At 28.9% G+C, this 24,050-nt stretch overlaps 1 protein-coding gene and 1 long non-coding RNA gene across 2 annotated transcripts in view; one reads left to right on the top strand and one right to left on the bottom strand.

Moving 5' to 3' along the window:
- LOC123298273 (protein amalgam-like) overlaps positions 1-24,050 on the bottom strand; it is a 628,640-nt gene that overhangs the window by 409,454 nt on the left and 195,136 nt on the right. The gene's annotated exons all lie outside the window — the stretch shown is intronic.
- On the top strand, positions 1,130-2,839 carry LOC123298275. Its single transcript, XR_006535262.1, has 3 exons — positions 1,130-1,249; positions 2,111-2,294; positions 2,562-2,839. It is a non-coding gene; the product is annotated as an uncharacterized LOC123298275 (long non-coding RNA).

Consider the following 24,050-nt stretch of genomic DNA (forward strand, 5'->3'; position numbering starts at 1 on the left):
TAAATAAAGAATTTTCAAAATAAATACAATGTCACCTGATTTTTTGGGCACAGTAGTATAAAACATATACTTAAATTCTAAACTCAATTTTCTAAATATAAATTTTTTTGTACACTCAGTCTTATACTATGTGCTATATACATGCTATAAATTTTATAGTATGCACGTTTATGGATGAACTCAGGACAATTAACATACTGATGAATGTAACAATAAATTAATTACTTTATTATAAATTTTACTATTACCATTATTTAATTGAAATTTTAAAGTGTATATAGAATGTGAACGCTATCGTCTATTCTAAATATTAATAAATGAAAACTTCATATAACAAAGTTTTATTTCAATTATTAAATTTTATTATGATTAAAATATAATTTATAATTACCAAAGAAAAAAAGTATGCTTAAGCACATTTAAATAACGGCTTAGAACTTTGTGAATGGGGTGGTATAGCTTCATATATACGGATATTTTTTATTACAAAAACAAATGAAACAAGCGTGAGTACCTACGAAACATTATATCAAATTTATTACAATTTTGCCCACTGAATGAATAAGTTATGTAATTGCCATATTGAACGATCATTTTCGTCGGAAAGAGATAATACCATAGAGTTGCAGCCAAACGGTCGATAGTAGTAGAGAGAGACGGATAAAGTAGACACGTATAGCTGAAGCTAGCCTCTCTTATACGCCTAAAATTTATTTATTGCGTTTCCTATGTCTATTTTCTCAGCTCTATGGTATTTTCTCTATAGTTTTCATTTATACTAATGGCCTTGATTAGCTACTTTTCACATTTTCAAATAAGTACACAGTAACAACGTTATATATGTAGTTTTCCAAAAATATAATTTAATGAAATAGATTGGCGGCAACTCACTATTTAGATCGAAGTTTGATCGTAGTACATATGAATGTCATTATGGTAACCACCATCTAATTTTTAAATATTACTGAGCAATTTTTGAATATTTTGACAACTTTTATTTACATGATTACTTTATTTCAAGGTTGCGTTCAAAAATATGAATATTTTTTTACCAGACTTATTAAAAATGACCAGAGATTGGAAATTTTATAAAGTATTTCTCAATATAATCTGTCATATTTTAATTGGAATCCACTTATACATTTTATGGTGGCAACATTTTATATTTTGTCCAAGCACAAGTCTTTTTCGATGGGAAAAACGTTACGAAACGTGGTATAAATTACATGCTTGTTTCAGTGGAACTGCGGTGAGTAACTGATACTAGTAAAGGCTACTTGAATACTCACTTAATATAGTTTTAACACGCATTTTAAAACATCTTATAAAAATTGGATAGTTTTCGGAAAGTTCATAATATTATCGTTTTTTCGGATGAAAGAATTATTTTTGAATTGATTTGAATATCGTGTTCAGCTTGCCTATAACCTTTCAAATTTCCAACGGTCCTCAAATGACTCAAAAATTGTTATATACATGTACCTAGATATACAAGGTGGGTCATTTCAATCTATAATGGCTGATAGTTCGTTTTGTAGTTAACCAATCAACAAATAACTGAAACAAAAGTTGGTGAGTTCTATGGGGGACATTATGACCTGACAACAAATTCGATCCTGCAATTCTTCGGGTTTCGGGAAAATCCTCTAAACCATTTTTTCGAAAACCATCTGCTTTCGTAGGATATACAACTTAATTTAAATATGCCATTATTGCATTTAATCAAATGAAAACAGGCTACGGAAAATGCCAAAAGTTATCAAGGGAAATAGTGGACATTCGCCTGTGTCGGTCATGACTTGAACCCACAATTATCTAGTTTAAAGTGTTATTCTATTGCTCACCGCTCAGAGTCTCAATATGGCTCTTAAAGCAACCTGAGGAACTATATCCAATCTGATGTCAGAACATGCTGTCCTGCATCAAATTCTACAACTTTTATTTAAGTTATTTTTTGATTGGTGAAATACAAAACGAGCTATTAGCCATTATAGATTTAAATGATCTAGTCTGTATATTATCTCCATTTTTACGATAGATCATTTGAGCCAAAATCCATGATCGCCAATAACAAAGTTGTCATAAAAAAAATAAAATAACAAATTTTCAGGTAGCTTTTGGTTTTTCTGAAGGTTTATTAACGTTTTGCCCAGAAAATTTTACAAACATTCTACCGTTCACATACTGTTGGTTACTACGTTCTGTATTATTTGGAGGAGGCTTTTTTCTTCTTTCTGTTGGTATTATTATAGCCGTGATACATTACGAAATGGAGCGAAGTCATGTGTATATAGGTAAAGTATACTTCCATATTAGATTAGTTTTGTTGGGGAATTGAAATGCCGCTTCAATTCATATCCTAGAGTTCTAGACCAAAGAAATCTCAAATCGGTAGGTACTAAAAGCAATAGGCTGTTAAAATAAGGAAATGAAACCACCCAGAATTTTGGCAATGATTTCAATATAGGTCCCTCCAATAAATTGTAGCGAATAGCGGTATCGACTCCATATTATGGTCAAAAATTCCATTCTTAAAGGCTATGTTTTTATAAATTTCTCAGGTTTAACCAGCATAATTTTACTCATGGTTTTCATCTTCTACGTAATCATAAATTGGTATTGTCAAAATTTTACTAAATCCTTAAAATTTTTCCAATATATTATTGGATTAAACGGATATATATTAGCAATGGTGGCACTAATCATTTCGTATCATCGAGGAAATTCTTGTTACATTTTTAGTCATAATTTGAATAAAGGCTGGGTTCAAGAACTTGGAGGCGTATGTGAAATTAAATGGATCATAACTATAATGATATTTTATATCTTAATAATAACATCAATTACACCTATGGAGAATTTAATGAATTTTTACATAATTAATTACAAGATTCCAAGAACAAAGAAACACTTGTTTAAAGTTTAGTTGATATACTTTGCTCGGAAATAAAACTTGCTTCTAAGAACAGTTAAGATATTATATTTTCTGATCGGAATCTTTAATACTTTGCGAATAAATTTTATTATTCCTAAAAATATATGAATATATCTTTAAATCAATCGAGTTAATTTTTAAATGTTTACGTTCGACGTATAGTTCTATTGTAAACAGTTTTTTGAAAATTAAAATATTATCTCAATAGAAAATATTAAATATGAAACCCAGTGAACATTAACAAATTGTCAATAATCAGGAAGTGCCCTACCACACCGATACAAGCGTTTTGGAATAACAAATTTTTTTTCGATATACCTCATTTTTAAGCTACAGGCAAGTGAAATTTGTATAAAGACGGAAGCTTTCGTCGTGTTAAATCGCTTACAAACTGTAGTAGACCCAAATTTTCTCCTTGTCTAACAAGCTGTTGGATAACGAACAAAATTTTTCTTAAAAAAAAACTTTTGTTTGTAACATTTTAATGAATAAAAACTCATTAATGAACTGCCATTTTATACATAATAGAAGTAGTCGTATGGCCTTAACAAGCAAAACTATGATGGAGGAAAGTTGTTTAAATAACCTGATTTTCTAATTTCGAAAGTATAACAAATAAAAATATAGACAGTAGTAGGATAGAATATGTTCATAAGTACATGACGACTGAATGGCTAAAAGTCTGAACTAAAAGTGAAGTATTTGTTATGTTTAGTATAAAATAATGTACAAAAAACCTAACAACTGTAACGGTGTATTTATATTATGTGTCTTTATATAAATTCAATATACAGAGATATTAAAAATATTATTATACATCAGCTAGGAAAATTATGGAAAAGTTACTTCATGTTTCAGTTCAATGAGATAATCATCCTTACGGTTTTTTCGTGAAAAGGCTGACTTCAATTTGATTGATTTTGAACATATTTCCTTGCCACAAAAAATTTATGATAATGAACTGAACAGAAAAATTGAGAAAACTTCAGAACGAGATCAGAAAGTGGTCAACAGTTTATTTGTATTTCATGCAAATGTTATCGTGTTTTCACTTTTTAAGTGAGCGAAGCCTTTGTTTACTTATGTAAGCATTTAAAACAGTATAAGAGGGCCCTTCTCAAGACAAGACGGCTATCCTAAAAAGTTTTTTCAAAAGTATTAAAACTTGGAAATGATTGAAATTTTCGATCTGATCAATACAGTGGTAGAAAATAAACAGTTGGATTTTCCAACCAATTTTAAGTAAAATGGGTTACTTCGCTTGAAATTATTTCATAGAAAGATCTGGAGGCTAGGGAGACGTCCACAGAAAGAAGCTAAAAGAAGATCAAAGTAAAAAATAGTATCTGGAAGCTGTTCTTTGGTTAAAATTAAGGAGTTGTTTGATGATTAACGTGATTGTCATTACATGGCGGTCAGTAGTGATTTCACATTTAGATAGAAATGGTTTGTTTAACGTGACAGGGTCGTGTAATCGGAAAAAGCGATGGCTAAATTAGATAGTGTAGGGCTAGATAGTTTTCATGCTAAGCTAGTTTACCCGTATTAAATGCGACAAACAGTTGGCATACCAAAGTCTTGGTGAATAAGATAAAACCTTGATGACTAACATATATGCATGTAAGAATAAACGTCATCCGAGTAACTTTACTCTTGTAAATTAGATATTAAAGAACCCTCTTTACAGTTGAACGCTGATTATCCGAATTAATTGGGACCGGGGTCGATTCGTATAGTCGAAAATTAGGATAATCGAACTTAGACTGACAAAAAAGAAAAACGAACTGTCACACATGGAATAAACTTTATTAAAAACAAACACAGTTCTACAAAACAAGTAGTATCTTGCTTCTAGCTTTCAATCATAACAATTGAAATATATCTGGACTCCAGCGAGTTCCAACTAGTTACAATAAAATAAAACAAAAATGATATACATATTTGGTTTAAATTTTTTATATTACGCTGATTCAGATAATTGGCGATTCGGTTAAATTAATCGGCGTATTTCAATGTACAATATTATTTTTATAATAACTGTATATATTATACATAGCAAACAAAACAGTTACAATACCGGTAAATACGGCAGGCAAACAGCCAGCTAGCACTTTCACACTCAATAAAAGACAACAAACATTCGTACATATGACGAGTTTGTATACCTACTCTACTGTTTTCTTTTTGATAATGTTTATGTTAACAATGGGGTGTTATTTTGTTGTATCTCTGCTATATATACATACATACATACTATATGAGCTGAGCTGTGCAATTGACATAACATGGTGTAAAAAAAATATTTACTTTTTTTGCAGTCATCGTTATAATTTTTCATGTTTTTTTTTTTTTTTTTTTTACGTTTTGTGTTGTGTTGTTTAAAAGATTTTCCTCGACTCTTTTTCATTTTGTAATTTTTCATTGTTAAAAATGCATGACAGTAAATATGTACGTACAGACAGATGGGGTTTAATGCAAAGCTCACATTAAGGGTAGTAAAGAGATTGCTCATTTAAGGGTTTTAAAAGTATTTAGTTTCATGGTATTATTTTCGATGTATGATTCTCAAATGGAATTAACGAAACTAATATTTTATCTTTATTTTGTCTTAATACAAAAACATTTTTACAGTTATTCCACCTTCAATTAAAATCATTTCTTCCCTGGAAGTGGCAGAAACATATTCTTTGGATTTTGAATTCAAATACCAAAAAAGCTGCAAGGCTGGAAGGGTACAAAATCAGCGTATATAATTTTTTGTAAGGGAAAGAATCATAAACTTGCGTAGGGTGTTCTTGCTTGGGTAGTACGATAACATTATGCAGTCTAGCTAAACAAGCAAAACTGGCAAAAACCGTCATATAACAACATGAGATATGCTTTGTGGGTGAGTAACATTCATGGCAACGATATGTTATCCTACTTTGTATTATTTTTATTAATTATAGGACACGAATTTTGCATTTTGTGCTATTTACATTCATACATTCAAAACTAGTTATGGATACTAATGCATAACTAATTTTGGATGTAAATAGTACAAAAGTGGTAAAATTACCCTGCCTTCTTGACACTACAGATTGAACAGATTACCTACATGTATGAATTTAACGTTTACATTTGTTTCTATACAGCTTCATAAGGAAATCCGTTCCTAACGGGAGTCCCACGACTGCAATTATTATTTTTAAATTATGCCACGAGTTATATTCTGTTTTATTTTCAAATAAGAAGATAGTTCAAAACAAATGCATTCATTTTTAAATAAACCTGGATAATATTTCTGTTCTATTGGCTCTCAATTTTTCAGGTTTCGGTTACCGTAAATGTAATTTTGTCGAGTTGGTCAAATAATTAATATATTTTTGTAATAAGAAAAATAAAATAATGAATAAAATCGTCAGATATTGCAAACTGGGCTCGTTCTGGTGTTAAAAAGTATTGCTGATTCTTGTATTTCGATTTTCATAAAGAACGGTGTTTATTAAGTGAGTTTTGAACAAGGTTATCTGTGGCCATAATTAGGTAAGATTAAGAAAGACAGGCTGATTAAAAGAAAAACCTCAATTTATACTTTTCAATTAATTTTGGTAAAAATTCGATTAACAAAATAAATCAATACTTTTAACATCATAGAAGAGAAAGAATTGAATTGCAATTCGTATTATAATAATCCATTTGAACACTTTTATTTCGTTTCTATCAACATCTACAGCATTAAAGACGTTTTATACATTATGTATAGCCTGAAGTACCAATAGTGTTTGTAAATGGTGTTCGAACTTTGTGCCATTTGAACTGACTGACCCAACATTGTTGTGGAAAATGTATATATATTTTTAAAATATGAATAGGACAAGGACCAGGAATCGTATTTGACAGTCATTTCAGAATATCTGAAAATTAGTCTTCTCAATTTTTGTCTACCAAAAGTCGATGCCATGATTTTCTTTCAACAACCTGACAAATTTTTTAATTGCGCGGTAAGCTTTAAAATTTCTTGAGAACATTCTTCAAACAGAAAAATAATTTATTAAAAAATTCAAAAATCCTTTTCTCCGACACTTTAAATAACGAGATTGAATTTTTCAAGGTATCAGATATTGGAATCTACTTCTTTTGTGTGTCAGATAAAATGATTTTTACACTTCTTATCCAATCATATTTGCACTACCAGCCTTTTTAAGAAACTGGAAAATTTGTCAACATCCCTTTAAATTTCAAGCCTTTCTAAAATAACCATGATTTACCGCGCGTGTATCTAGACCGAATATTTTTAAAGCATAAACAGAGAAAAATCACAAAGTTTCCGCTAGAATCACATCAAGAATAAAAATTTAACCAAACAACAAACAAAAACCATCAACATCATAACATGGATACAGCCGACCATCGAGAGAAGTAGAAGGAAAGTGGTTGTTGAAATGGAGTTTTGTCGTTTGTTGCAAATGTTTATTTATTTTACGGAAAATAAAATAACGTTAGGAAACAATAATAGCAAAAAAATGAAATCTTCGATTAAGTGTGTGAAAGACTATGTTTGTTGAACAATTAGTGATTATGTTTCATAAAACTTGATTCCAAAATTTTGCAACATTCAACGAAAACTGCATCTACCTGTCCTGATGTAAAAATTACTGTTAAAATATGAGTTAAAAGAGTATGTGTTTGTCAAAGATGCCATTATCTACGTAATCAAAAGATAGTCTAAATATATAAGAATGGAATCAACGCACAGCTGAAACCACTGGGTCTAAAAGCCTTAAATTTTGTACACACGTTCCTCAAATAACGTAAGTGATTGAAAAGGAGATGTTATACTGAGTTTTATCGAAATTGGAGATCAACAAAATTTCTCGATTTTTTGCAATTGTTTTATAAGGTACCCCTTTGAAAAAAACGATAAAATCGCAAAATTTTTTTTTTTTTTTATTTGAAACTCGGTGGATAGGGTAATTTTGATCCAAAAAGTATAAAAATCAGGTTAATTTAATGGTTGGACCTACCTAGAAAGTTACAATGTCAGTTCCCCACCAACTCATTTGACATTTATTTCATTCACAAAAAATCAAGGTTCTGATTTCGTGCCACTACTAAAATTCTGCGTTTTCAACTGAGCATGATAACGTAATAATTGAGTTAACATTTTGAAAAAACGCAGCAGGGAATTTTTCACTATGACCACTTGATAACATTAATAATTATATTAAACAATAAAATACAATAAGCTTGTGCACCATCCCAAAACTCAAAAGTGACGTCATCATGCTCATTTGAAAACGCAACCTTTTTGAAAACAATCTTGGAGAAAAGTTTGGTGGACTAGCCAAAAGGAAGCCGCTCACGAAGTTGAGCATTCATCATTCAAAAAACACCGCGGTGTTCCACGGACTATAAGCTTTTAACGTAGAAAATTTCAAGAAAAAAACAAAAAGAAAGTTACTATATAAATATTATCATATTATTATTAGTTTCTATATAGATGTTTCTATTATTGATTATCTTTGGTAAGGTATTTTAAAATATATAGAAAAAAAAACCATCAAGTTACAAGTCATTTTATTATGAAGGTCAAAAACCTAAAAACGTTATATTATTTTATAAAAGTGAGTAGTATATAGAATATATATTTTTTATATAAACATGATGTCTTTTAAAATACAAAGTTATAATATAATAATATTATATGTGTATATAATAACTATATAGTTCAAAAAACATTTTATTGTTATTGTTTTGGCAAATAAAAATGGTTTGCTAGGTGACAAACCTACTATGGAAGACTCTATCTACCGATTTTAATTGGAAACTTATTATGGGCCACTTTGCAGATATAGAACAAATATATACTTCGCCATAGTTATGATTTTTAATTATATGCTATTTCTGTCTAATTCTACCCAGCTATATAGTGATTATCTACGATAAATAATTTAAGTTGGCTGTATTGGAATATATTATTTTTGGTTTGTTTTGAATGCCTTTAAATAGAATATAATAAAAGTAATATAAAAAGTAGTTTTAAAAGCACAAAGCGAGCAAAAGTCAAAAGTAAAAAATTAATTTAATAAACACAAAACGCGATTAAAGAACAAAATTAACAACACTTACCAGAAAATTAAAAATATCATCAACACAGGAGAGCAATATTTTTTATCTCAAAATCAAAACTCAAAATAACACTTTAAAAAGAAGAATACCAAAGTTCTACAAAATAAATAAAAATATCATCTTTATCGCATTCTATAATCGTTATTTTTATTCAATGAAAATGATCAGCCGGATGACCTTATGAAAAGTTTTTTACTATCGCGGCGCTGAGATCTTTAAAATATACTCGAATATAATCTTTTTATACCATGTATATGAAATATACATAGTATATTAAGTTTAGTCCCAAGTTTGCAACGCTTAAAAATATCGATACCATGAACAAAATTTTGGCATAGGTGTTCATAAAATCACTTAATTAGCCCATTGCCGGTTTTCTGTTTGTCGTCTGTCGTCTGTCTGTCTGTCTGTCTGTCTGTCTGTCTGTCTGTCTGTCATCACGATTACTCAAAAATGAAAAGAGACATCAAGCTGAAAGTTAACATAGGTCAATTGTGTCTTGGGTCGGTAGGACCCATCTTGTAAACCGTTAGAGATAGAACAAAACTTTAAATGTAAAAAATGTTCTTTATAAAAAAAATAGACAACTTTTGATTGAAACATTTTTTCGTAAACATCACTGTTTACCCGTGAGAACGCAAATTACGCGCAAATTGTTTAGTGTGTATAGCCATATCAGTTATATACATATGTGTGGCATGTATGTATGTGTAATGTGACATAGTAATCAACACTGTCTATGCATGGTATTTCAACAATTAACTCAGCCAATTGTTTCTTTTCACTTAATATAATAATAATTTTGATTAAAATTGAAAAATACTCTACCCTCATTATTTATTGGACACCAATTTTTAAACACGAGCGTACCTGAAACAAACACAAAAATTATGAAATAATTGTATAAACTTGCATCCTCAGAAAAATCTCTACGTTAATGAGTCCAATTCTAATTCTAATCACTGCCAGCGTATTTCAACCCAACAATAAATGTATGTACCTATCTATTTTCCTTACTTTTCACCGTACATAAATGGATACAAATTCACCCTTTGTTTATTAGTGCAAATGTGAAATTTATTCGATTTTATGTGTATTCCCTTAAGGGAAATTTTCTTTTATTATAGTTTAAACAAACCATTAGATAACAAAGGAGCATTTATTTATTTCATTACCAAAAGGTAAATTATTTGTGATAAAGGTCTCATGTATGTACGTACGAACGTAATGGTTTAATTGATTGTGTTTTAGGGCCTTGTGAAGAGATCTTGTGAAGGTCATTGTACGCTTACTTACCCTTTGTATGTTTTCAATTCTTGTTATTCGAAACAATATAAGAAAATTAAGAAAGATACAATTTTCTTAGACATTTTTGATGGGGTTGATATGTTAGCTCTCAATTATCTTCACATAAATTTTAAATGTAATCAATTTGAGGATGAAATTTATTTCTACAATATTTTCTTAATTGCGGTGAAAATGGTTTTTATAACGTGACTGCAGAAGAGGTATGACATTCTCAATTTGGTTTATCTTGATTCGTTCATTAATATGTATCTATTTTGGTGTCAAAAATTGATAAAAGTATGTATAAATATGTGTGTGGGGAACTGATTTTTAAGGGATGCTCTCAGAGACCTATACCTAAAATTCGGTTATCTCTATGTTTTACGGAAAAAACGATATAGGCAAAAATTATTGAGGTGAAAATATAATATGATATGATGACCGCTTTTGTCTGAAATTTTTTTTCGAATTTCGATTTAATTGCATGTTGGATGCTTCTATTCAGTTATAATATAATTTTTAATATAATTAACTTCAAACGTCAAGCCAAAAATTTAATATAACATATCGAACAAATTTTCATTAATTTTTTTTACGAATCTCTACCATCTTTGTAATTTCCTGATGTCACATAACTGTTGACAACTAGTTTTGTGAATAAGATTCTATGTCATGATACAATTTATAGAACTTGTTCATAATTTTATTATTAGATATTTTTAAAAAAATCAATAAAACACTAAGAAAAATTAACAATGTTTTTATGCTAGTGTACTAAAAAGTGTTGTTACTTGTTTTCCTTTTTTTAATAAACGTTAAGGACTTTTGTGTAATTTGACGTTGATTTTAAAACCACGTATATATTAAATATGTTTAGGTATATTGAGTTTAGTCCCAAGTTTGTACCACTTAAATTATTGATTCCACGAACAAAATTTTCGGTTGTCTGTCCTGTCGACACAATAACTCAAAAACGAAAAGAGATATTCAGCTGAAATTTTAATAGCGTGCTCAGGATGTAAAAAAACAAACAAATTCCTAACACTGTTTATACACGGTGTAGTAACAAGTAACTCAGTCAATTGCTTGTTTTCACTTGTTTAATGTTATATTTTGAAATTGAAGTATTTTGTCATCTTACTACCAAAGAACACTCAATCTGGATTCACTATAACGAAGAAAGTTACGAGTGTATTTTTTCTGTCTTAGAATGGCTGGAAAATCAGTTTAATGTTGGCTAAAATGGTAAGAAAAATGTTAACTAGAATGTGAACTTAGCGTTCTTTGATAACAAAAACTGCAGGGCTTCAGTTCGTCTGACGATTGAAATAGAAGTTTTTCTCAATGATTACAGTCAACTTCTATCAATGGCTTCTTAAATTGTCAAATAAATATTATTTTCCAATTTTTTGGATAAAATTTACCTCAATTTTAATTATTAAAAGAAATTTATTTTTTTATGGTCTACTTGACAATAGAGTTCGAAGCTAGATCTATTAAGAACTGAGTGTAAATTTTTCGAGATATGGCCTATTTATTAAGATTTTTTGATGATTTTTTTGTTTCCGTCGAAGCAACTAAATAACACCGTCGTTAGTAATAATTATTTCAAGTATTTTGTATATTCCTTTGAAAAATATTTCCACCCATTGACGTAATTAAACAGACAGAATAAATAATTTTTTGATATGTAAATTGTATTAAAAAATACGATTATTTTAATTACAAATTTTTATTTTAACACCAAATGTTTTTTTATTACTACCGGAAGACACCAAGACGTGAAACGATATTTGTTGTATGTTTTGCATACTCATTAAAAAAATATAGTAAATATAGTAAAAATTTAAATATTTTAATTTATTTATATAAATAATAAAAATATAGTACCTAGTAGTAAGTTTTTTGTTGTTACAAAAAGAATTTATATGCATTTTAATTTGATTTCATATTGTACAGGTGATAAATAAGGGCTGTAGAAGCCACTTGCATAACTTTCTGGCTTCGTAAACTATTGTCAGCTATTGTAAGTAAACGTTTGGAATACAGATCTATATTATCTTATCCCTGATATGATTTCAAATCTAATGCATCTCCACCATGAGAAACCCTCCCACCCTAAACCAAAACTTTGTCATTTGCAAATGATGAGATCGCGGTATGCTTAGGGTAGCGGGTTCGATTCCGGACCATATAGAAAACTTCTTGAATATTTATAAAATAATAATACTTTTTTAATGTTTTATGAAAAAATGTTATTCTTGATAAATAGTTCTGTATGGCCTAGAATAATCAGATATAAAGTTTTTGCATTCGTAAACGAGATTGATGTTGAAAAATGTAAACTTTGCTCAAGAGCAAAGTGTCTTTATTTTTTACACTATCGGCAATATTTATTGAGAAAGGTAGATTCTAATTGAAAATTTGAATACCCGACCAGAATATTATTTCAGATTTTGAAATCGCCATTGCATTCTAGTTTAAATGTCGATCTGTAAAAATAACCATAGATATTTGTTTTTTCAAGGATGATTTTAAAATATTGCATCACTAATAAAATTCTGCAGATGATTTAAATGCACTATTTAAATCATCTGCCAGGCTATTTTAGCCCCCCACCAAATCATACCAGGTGATGATATTTCGTATGATTGAATATTAGACTTTACAATGGTGTAAGTTTCAAAGTCTCTCAAGAACATTTTTTGCATGGGAAAAATTGCAAATCAAAATCACCTGCCACGCTAGTTTGGTCCCCATCAAGTCATGCCAGGCGATGATATTTCGTATGATTGAATATTAGACTTTAAAATGATGTAGGTTTCAAAGTGCCTCCAGCACATTTTTTGCATAGGAAAAGTTTCAAATTAAAAATTTCATAGGTCACTAACGCCCCTCATCCTCCCAGCCAGGTTGTCGATTTTACCATCCACACATTTGCAATTTATCAACTGTATTATTTTCAATGTGCCTCAAATATGTACTCAAAAAAAAGCCACTCAGCTCTTACACTATATTCAAATTGTTAAAACGGTTCTTAATCATACAAAGGACCTATAAAATAAATTTTATTTCATACACTGCTTTATTTTCAGGTTGAGCATAAGAATTTTCGATCAAAAATTTAATAATATCATACTTCTTACTTTTTGCTTACTTACCATATGCCACAAAAATATGTGCAATAAATTTTCATAGAAAATTGTTGTCATACATATGTATGACACAATTTTCTTCATTCTTTAGTTGAGCTAAAGTCTTTTGGATATGAAGTATATGTTTATATAAATATATGTTGTATTATGATAAAGGATAATCTTTTAAAAATGTCATCGAGTTTTTCTCATATTTTTTTTTTAAGAAATAAAACGCTTGTGACATCTTTAAAAGTATCCCAGGTACAATCCAATTTAGTGGATTTTATTATGAGTGCAGTTTTGACATTGAATATATTACGAAAATAATAAATTCAACCAAATTTTGTAGGTGAAGGTTTCTTTCCAATAATAAATTTGAAATATTCAAAAGTAAACTTGAAATAAGGGTTGCTAACATTTAGCGCGAGTGTTATTGAGATCTGGCTCCCATCCTACTTTTTGGGCTTAATACCAGCTTATTTATTAGATCAATGGTTTCACTTTGATTTAAAAGACATAAAGAATGTTGCACACATTGGTTTTGAAATATTTTGAAAAACAGACGTTTGAATAGACTTAAAACTTTTAATTAAAATACTTTATTTGACATTTATGAAGGTAGACAAATCCACCGATGTTTTAAGACATATTTAATGATGAAAACAAATTAAAAACATCATAATTATATCTTTCAATCTCTACGTAAAAATGAATAAGTATAAATAATTATAGTTAAAAAACTAAATAATAAAGTAAAAAAACATAAAAATAAATATAAATTGTTAAAATTCTTATTATATTTATTATTATTATTTTTAATATGTGCATGCAGTAGACAACAAGATGAAATTACATTTGTATATTGGCATAGTATAATTATTATTATGAATAATACAAGTTATGTAGAGTCAACCATCATGTTTCTGTTTTTAAAAACATGATTATCATCAGTACTTGAATGTTCATGTTATTGTAAGTAGATTGTCTATGTATACTGAATAGTATAGAAAATGGGATTCAAAAGATAATATCATGTTGGAAGAGCTGCCAAGACTTTCTAGAATGTATACTAATCTGGGTATTCAAAAAGTTTGTCAATTACACTGAAAGGTTTTGAAAGGCGCTATTTTTTAACCCCCGAAATAAAAAAAAGATGTGTTATAAGTTTGATCGCTATGTGTGTGTTTCTGTGTGTGTGTCTGTCTGTGGCATCGTAGCGCCTAAACGGATGAACCGCTTTCAATTTTTTTGGTTTCATTTAAAAGGTACTTTAACAAAGAGTGTTCTTATTTCAAGTGCGAGCTTAGGGTTCCCGAAAAAAAAAAACTTAAAAATTGGCGATTATGACATATAATTTTAACATATAAATAATAATTACTATGGAAATGAATGGTCAAATGAACCTGCCTCAATTTATTTCGAAAAGTGAAATGGTAAAATAATTAGGTAATTCAAAACAATAATTCAAAAGAACAAGGTCAATTCAAATATTTCCAAAAATTTCTCCCAAAAATGATAGCTCTCTAAGTATCCTTATCATTTCATCTGATGTCCTTGACCATCACTTTGATGTTGATTGAAGAAGGAGTGTTATAAGTTTATAGTGTTTATCTGTGAGTCTGTGTGTTTCTCAGTGGCATCGTTGCCCCTAAACGGTCGAACAGACTTGATTGAGAATATTTTATAGCTAAGTTTCCAAAAATCGTTTTACAAGGAATAAATATCATTTGTTGGGTGTTTTTTAAATTTTGTAAATTTCATTTGTTTTAGCTCGCCCTCGTCCCCTGAACAAAGAGCATAGTTTCAATAAATTGAGCATCTCACTTCCTGTATCGATCAGTATAATTTTTGTATGTTTTACTGTGATGTACAACATAATGTTAAAATGTCGACAAGCTTATAACAAACACTTCAAACTTGTGTGTTTCTCTACAAATATTATATTATTAATTTTTTGTTTTTGCTCTTGTGTAAGTATGGAAGTATGTATGTCTAGAAGATAATAAATACGAACAAAACGATAAATAATTAATATCTTATACGTATAAGAATATTTATAGATCGTGAGCCCGTAAGGAAGCGAAATTTCATTTGGCAAAATTTAGTTTGTAAGTAGCGAAAAATTAAATATTAGACCGTGCTTCTAGTGTCGACTTTATAGAAACCGCGTTTTTGGTATTTCGAGGACATAAAACTGCATGTAGTTGATGTGAAAGAAAAGCCCTTGATAACGCAAAGCGTACAAATAAGCGGCAAGAAGTTTTTAACTGCCGAAAAATTGTTTTGAAAAATTTGAAACACCATTTTCAAAATAATCTAACGCAAACTTTCAATCGTTTGTACATATTGCGTTATCAAATCAACAGCTTTCTTTTAATGAAAGTGGTGTGAAAAATTACAACCCCAAAACACGATAATAGTAGCAAAATAATCGAAAAACTTGTTTTAAGCCACATTTTCAAATTATGAAATTAAATATTCTTTTTTTGACGACAATGATGAAAATTTATTCTCTTTTTGAAATAAAATCATCCACGAACCATATTTCAAATCACAATATTTAATTAATAATCTTGTTTTGTGCTAAATGTCTAAAAGTTTAACTATCTTTTGATTTAAAAGAGGTGTAAGATTATAAACCCCTTAAAATTGACAATTCCGGATTATATTTGTATTTTTGTTTTATAGTTTATTAAAATTCTAGACCACTCAATAAAATAAGGAATATAATATCCACATCATATATTTTCAATTTTCACTTAACGGATAATGGAAAATAGAAACTTATCTTTTTTAATCTTCAATAAATAATTATTTTTATCTCCTCTAATACATGCATACATACAAATCTATATACATACATACATAAATATAAATGCATGTATACATTTGAATAGATAAGGCATATAAGGATTTGAATACAAATTTATGACGGGTAATGTAAAGTATATGCAAATAAATACATGAATTTAAACTCGGAAATCTGTGCTGTTATTATAACAACGACAAGAATCATATAATACATTTACTAGTCACGGTGTTTAAAAAGTCGCAGACCGTTTTATTTTTTTAAGAATTAAAAAACGATTACAACAAATGTTGGACTGAAAAATAATAAAGGTTATTTCCGAGTCAAATCAAAATTTAAAGAAAATTTTTGACTTTAAACGTTATATCAGAGTCAAATCATATTTGAAGTTTAAACTTTGGACTCTTAAAGCGACAATGTGTATATCCGTGTAAGGTCAACCTTTTAAGGTTTTTAGATCATTGTAATTTCAAAATAGATAGAGCTTGAGAAGATAATTTATACAGACGTTAAAATAAAGCCGAAATATGAAATTCCAAGTCTTAAGATCATCTTGTAAGTGACAAAAATTCAATATATATTCTTGGTGAACGATATACTTTCGAATAATATTGTGAAATATTGAAAACTTCAAAACACCATTAAAAGTTTTTTTTTACTAAATTTATTAAAATACTGAAAACTTATTATAAAAAAGTAATTATTTGTTGAACTGCCAAGGCATTCAAAAACATTTAAGGCTACTAACAGTGACTGAAAATTGGGTTGTAAGAGTGGGCTACCTACTAAGTATCATGCTGGGGAAAATATTTGATTGAAATATGATTTCATTCTTTATTGGAATGTTTTCTCTTAAAAATGAAATATTAATCACTCAAAATACTTTGTATAAGGTATGTCAACTAAAAATGTCCTATCCTATGCTTAAGGATGCTCTCAAGAGGTCATGTTGACATAAGATATAAACACATATGCAAGATGGTTTATGTAAGCATTATGTTTGTCTTTTATAAACAAGGTTTGATTCCATAGGTTTATTCTAAAAAAATAAATAGGACCGGGACTTTTTAATCACTGTGTAGGATCTAAAATATGTATCTGTATACAACAACATTAGTTCAGTTTTATATGCACCTATCTATCTATACCAATAGTAGACAAAGATGAGTAGCAAAATAGATATGATATAAATAAATAAATAAATAATATTAATAAACATTATTGCAGTTTATATTTATCTAATGGTTAGGTTAAAAAAACAAAATTCGAAAAAAAGTTTTTGTTTATTTTTTTTTTTAAATTTGAGTAAAAAAACGCTCTAACAGTCGAAACCGGCTAAAATCTTCCCTATAGTGTTTCCCGACTATTAAAGTAGCTATGTAAACTACTTGACTTATTTTGTCTCTTTTTAGTTTAAATTTATCTCAGTCGGGCGTTTTGAATTTTTAAATTATGTATTTATTTATTTAGAAAGTATACCGAGTACCTAGGGCTATTATATGTATGGAATAACATATCGGGTAAACCCCCAAAACTTTGTTCCAGAATCTCCCCGATACAAGCATTTTCCTTCTTTAAACCGTGAGTCGTTGCAAATTTGTTGACATCGTTCCTAAAATTAGTTAATAATCTACCAAATTAGAATACAATTTAACTTTGGTAAGTAAATGTGAGTCGACTTTCTCATCCCTATTCCTTTGTATTATAAATGTGAAAGTAAGGATGTTTGTTTGTTTGAATGAAACAGTACAACCAATATAGCTCGTACATCAGAATAACACATAAGCTATAATTAATAAAGATATTAAATATTATTTCTGCAAAAATTTAAAGTAGTAAATGTAAAACAGTTCATGGCCATCTTTTCTGAAATACTCGATGAATTATGACTATTTTACACTCTAAAAAAATTGAAAACTACATATATTTTAGCTGTTTAAAACAATCACTTCGAGTGTTATGGAAGGGAGCAGATCAAGAGAGGTGGAGCCTATAAAGCGGTGGTATTTGCTTTTAAGCTTAGTGAAGTGGGTGGTGATCAAACTAGTTTAGTAATAAATCAGCGGGCTGTCCGAACGCCTAACGCTAGACACGCTACTTTGATGAATAGTGTGAAAATGTTCTCGTTTCTCACAAGATCTGAAGTCCTATGCCAATACATTAACGTAAACATCACAAATTTACAAAGAAAAACTGAATTTTAGGTAGCAAAACTAGAAAACTGAAATTTGGCTAAAATTTAATAATAAACTCTCAATCGTAGAAACTTTAAGACCATAATACTTTTGTTGCTAACGTACTGTCGTCTTATTTTTTTCTAAATCTAGCACCATTAAAAAGTCTATACCGTAGCAGTTACACAACAATAATCATATCCTCTAGATCTTGTATCTTCAGTATCTCCTTCATAGATTTGTTTATCTTCAAGTACCTACTTCTGTGTATATATTTTTTTTATGTAGTACACATATAATGTATTATTACTCTTCTGTACGTATAATATGTATGTATATGATGAATACATTTGTATAATACTTGGATGAAACAAAATAAACCAACTGAATCAGAAAGATGATGTGTTCGAATCTCTATGTTTTGCTGTTTTGAATATGTGCTATTTACCAAAAAACTTTCATGTAATGTTTTTATGCGAATGTGTTAACTGTATACCTAGTCATTTTTGTTATATTACAATTGAGAAATTATAAAAAACTAGATACAAATTGAATAAAAATGTAATATTAAAATGATAAATTATTGTGTAATTTTATTTGGAGTTTTTTGGATCCTAATTACTGAAGAAATCACTATTTATTCTGTGTGACTTTCACAGTCTCAAAAAAAAATCCTAAGGCCTCCGAATTTAAAATTTTCGAATTTAAAATTCCAATTTAATGTGAAGTTTCGATTTAAAAATTTTCTAGAGTAATTTTGATCACAGAAAATATAAAAATTAAGTTCATTTGCCGATTTTATGAATATTTTTTGAAATTTGATGAGATGTATCCACAACCTTTTCGTTCTGGATTTTAGATAAAATCTCAAAAATTACAAGCCTAATTGCCAAATGAACATGATTTGTGAACTTTTTAGTTCTAAATTATTTTAATAGTAAATTTTTTCTAAAATAACGTTAATGTACCCCTAAAAAAGTTTTAAAAATGGGATAATTGTCTTTTACCTCTAATTTATATAAGTGTAATCTTTTAGAGTCATTTTGACCTAAAAATTACAAAACCTGATCCCACTTATCATTTGGTAGAGCAGTTTTTGAGATAACAACTATAGCCAACTATATATATACTGATTTTGAAATCCTAGAGCAAATTTTTCGGTCAGTACATAGAAAACTTGTCCTACAACCGAAAAATCAGCCATATTGTCCTATCTTGACATTATTCGAGGTTAATGAATCCCAAAAATATAAAAAATCTAGGATTAAATCATCAGATGTATATTTTCTATATATCTGTAGAATCAGTGCGAAACAAGAGATTTTCATAAAAGGAATTTTTGTATGTGTAATCTCAAAATAGCATCCAATCACCAAATTATCTCATTTTTTTATTTTTGCGGTCAAGATTACACTATAAACCAAGTTTAAGCAAATTCCGCCGAATTTTTTTTTTAAAAGATGAAATTATCAATGTGTATCTCTTAAGGAAATTGTAAAAATCGATAAAAACTTTTTTCCATTGATTGATTCACTTTTGATTTCAGAAATACGAAAACCGAGTCCGTTTGATCTGTGTGGTTTTTGAGATACTGTCTAAAATCGTATATGAAATTCGGAAGCTATTTCAGTCAATATATTTTTTGGAAGCGACTTTCAAGGGAAAAACCAAAAAGTAAGAAAACGAAAAGAATAAAAACAGTATACTTACTCAAAAATGCTTGTAAAAAGTTCTTACTAGTCCCTTCAAAAAAATTACTGGGTACGGGCTTGATCTAAATTGACCACTGTTATGGTATAAATTACAAACAATGGGTACTTATTTGAAAAAATACCTTAAACATAAACCGAATCCTCCCAATTCTCTGAATCACATTAAAAATATAAAAAACTTTATCGCCTACCTAATAACAAAATGATTTATGGTTAAAAGTCATTCGTCTTATTTTCCAAATGTGTTGTAAATTTTTTGGACAGAGATAAATCACATTAAAAGAGTATGTTTAACATTGTGTGACGTAAATATGTCAAAAGATGAAAGTCACATGAATATTTGACACAAGATTTAGGATTTTCTTTACAGAAGTTAGTGTGGAAGAGTAAGAGAGTCTGTTTGTTGTTGTAGGAACTAGGTATTATTTATGCATTTATGTATAAAAAATTTGCATTGTAAACACAAAATATATATCCAAGCTTTATGATATGCTGGTACCGGGTGAACTACAGGAAGAAATGAAGCATTTAAATGCTTTGATGTAGGTTGCAGGAGAATTTGCAAGTTTGTCGATAGATCCTATTACGATTTTATAAAATTTGTCGACAACTAACTTACTTTTCATGAGTTTTTGAGATAATGGAAATTAAGAGGTATTTTTTTCGAAGTGATTGTATGAAATGCCTTGAAATATGCCCATTTTTCTTGACTTCCTAATTAAAAAAAAATTACGCTTAAACTTATTCAAAATAGTTTCATTAAAATTTGATGATCAGAAAACGATTTTCATGGTAAAAAACGTAGTTTTTGAAATTGCTTTATTTTGTGGCCATCCTGTATGTATGTTGTTTTTGTCAACCTCAGATTATATACATACATACTGTTTTGAAAAATGATAAAACGAAAAATAAAAAATCGTATATTCGAGAAAAATGCTAATGTAAAGATTTTTAAATATACGCTATCTTCTACCCACGCGAAAAGAATATGGAATTTGAAACAGTAGAATACTTCAGATGATGACCAAGATTTAGGAAATTATTTTAATTTTATAATATTTAAGTAATGTAATAATTTTTAATATTTTTAAGGAAACACACGTATTAAAATCCTCGTTCCTTAAAATTTTTTAAATACATAAATATATAGTATGATCGATTTAATAAATGTATAATAAATATAATTGTTTCGATATATTATCCGTAGAAAAACAAAGAAATTTTTTCTACGGGTTAATGTTGCAAATTTAAATTTTATTCCCAAAAACAACTCAAGTATTCAGGGTATCTAAATAAATGATTTTTTTCACTTCCCAAAGAAAGTTAATTTAATGAGGCCGATTTTGAAAATCTCCAGTTTTACATATTTCTGCGGTTTCAATTCCGCAATATCCGAATCAAACCTTTTCAATGTGATGTTTGTGTGTGTGTGCGTACGTATGTGCGTTCGGATTCTTTCGCCTCGATTATCTTGCAAATCAATTATGACATTCACACATGGGCTTATTCGACGCGTAATCGCGTATTTAAGAACTGAAAAAACTGAATAAACAGAATCTGAAAAGTGGATAAAACACATAATTTATCTAGGGAGATAATGATCGTTCCAGCATAAGCTGCAGTATATGTTCGAAGAATAATCTATGAAGGCTAACAAAACCTTTTTTCTAATTTTCCCCCTCTGGGACTACAGGCGTCGCACTCACACGACTTCAGTACCACACCGACTATGTACTGCCAATTAATTGGTTTTAAAATTCTATTGTGATCAAACTCGGAATTTCTGTTAAAATTAATGTTTAATTACCAAGCATTATCATACCTACATGGCTTAAATGAAATGGTACCCGTTTGTATTTTAGGAAATATCTGTTAATTCAAGTAATTTCTATGAAATTTCTCTGCTTAGAAACCATAATTATTGAGCAGCAATATATTTAAAAAATAATAAAAATATTTGCAATCGATGAGATAGTTATTTTCAATTGATAAGTAAAATTTTATGAATTGACTGAATGGAACCTTAAAAAACCAAAAAAAATATATTTCGTATTGATATTTGATTAAAAATAAATTGCGATCAGTCAGTTTAAAGTAACAAATAACAGTAGAGTACAAATGCTAATACACTAACACGGCGACTTACATACCATAATTACATGAGTAGTTACCTATCTACGTTCTAAAACAAAACATTCAAAAATAATACTATTGCATTGACATTTAAATAAAACTAAATAAATATATTTATATAAAAAAATAACAAAAAATTAATGATCAAAATAATAATAAATATAAAATGATGAGGTCTAATAACATAAATTAGCACTTTGACTGACGTCAACTGTATAAATAGGTATGTCATTCAACAACAACAACAACTATAAAGTAATATCCGGTTTAACAAGAAGTCAGTCAATTTAAACACAACACCTTCATCAACACGTTACCTACTAATGATATGAAAGTCACTCGAATGACATGGAGTCATACGTCTGTATAATGGACTTGACTGATTATTATTATGCTATGTATTTTTATTTATAGGTTAAATAATTTTTTATTGAGTAGAAAGGGGTACACGAAAATATTTAATATTGATTTCATATACCAGACTCATATGTATTTGTTGTAAGCATATCAAACAAAATAGGAATCGCTATCAAAAATTCGCACAATAATTCCAATCTCTCTCTCGTTAATCAGACAATTTGTTTGAGAAGTTCTCAAATTTTTCTACATTTAATTGGCGTTTTTGTAAGTTTTAGCTAGTAGTTTTCTTAGAAATCACTGCTGTGATTCAAGATATCTGAAATTGATCTGAAATTTGACAAATTAATTTGAACTTGGTGGACTCTTTTTATTTGAGAAGGTGAAGTTGATCTAGACCATTTGAAGCTCACAGCTCTTTTGTTTGAAGTGTATACAGAAATTTTTCCAAAAGAGGAAATTTGTTGAGGCAGAAAAGTGGCAACAATGACGGCATATTTGTTTTCTGTCTTCTATGAACTATTATTTCCGTCGCTATCCAATCAAGTCGTGTGGCACTTCAAAAAATAAGGGGTATGAAATAATAAATACTGCTTCAAATGAAAAGGAGGTAGAGAAACAAAGTATCATCTGTCATATCAATATCGGGTTTTTAAGAACCAAGTTTTTGAACAAAATTTCTAAGTTACTAGAAGAACCGAAGCTAAGTCTCTGCTGACATATATCTCTTTAACGTTTCCTGCATGATAACTGTTTAAAAGTTGAAAATATTCTGTTTTCTGTTTAGATTTGGATGTTTTGCATCCTTTGGAAACAGGCCACTAAAATAACTTTAATAGAAAAATTTTAATAATAGAAAACTTAACATTTAATTGCGAGTTAGCAAAAAAAAGAATAGCAAGGCAGCAAAAAACCAGCTATCGACAGACATGATGTTTTACCACTCAAATGTTGTAAGTCGTAAAAAAAAGACGCTGCGATATACACTGAACAAAATAATAAAATAAAAATACATAAATGAGCATAAAAATTTATGATACACAAAGATGTTTATGTCCATTATTAAAATATGCATAATAATACTATATTGTGTTGACTTCAAATATAATATATAAAAAAAAATATGGTGGAAAACGCTCATAAACGATCGTCTATCTACATGCAAGGCTCTTACTACGCCGTAACTTTTATTAGGTTGGGTAAAGTTATATTAGCTGTCCACGAAGGACATACTTAAACTATAGAGCTCATTGTAATACCATTTATGTGTTTTACCATCTTTTCCGCCGAGAATTTCATTAATCAGCTCCTCGATTAATTTGAGAGGCTGAGTGCATATACTATGCACTACACCAGCCCATCACAACTACTAATTAAATTAATTTTTGTTGGGTC

This window comes from Chrysoperla carnea, chromosome 4 (assembly GCF_905475395.1).
Source record: "Chrysoperla carnea chromosome 4, inChrCarn1.1, whole genome shotgun sequence".
Classification (NCBI taxonomy): domain Eukaryota; kingdom Metazoa; phylum Arthropoda; class Insecta; order Neuroptera; family Chrysopidae; genus Chrysoperla; species Chrysoperla carnea.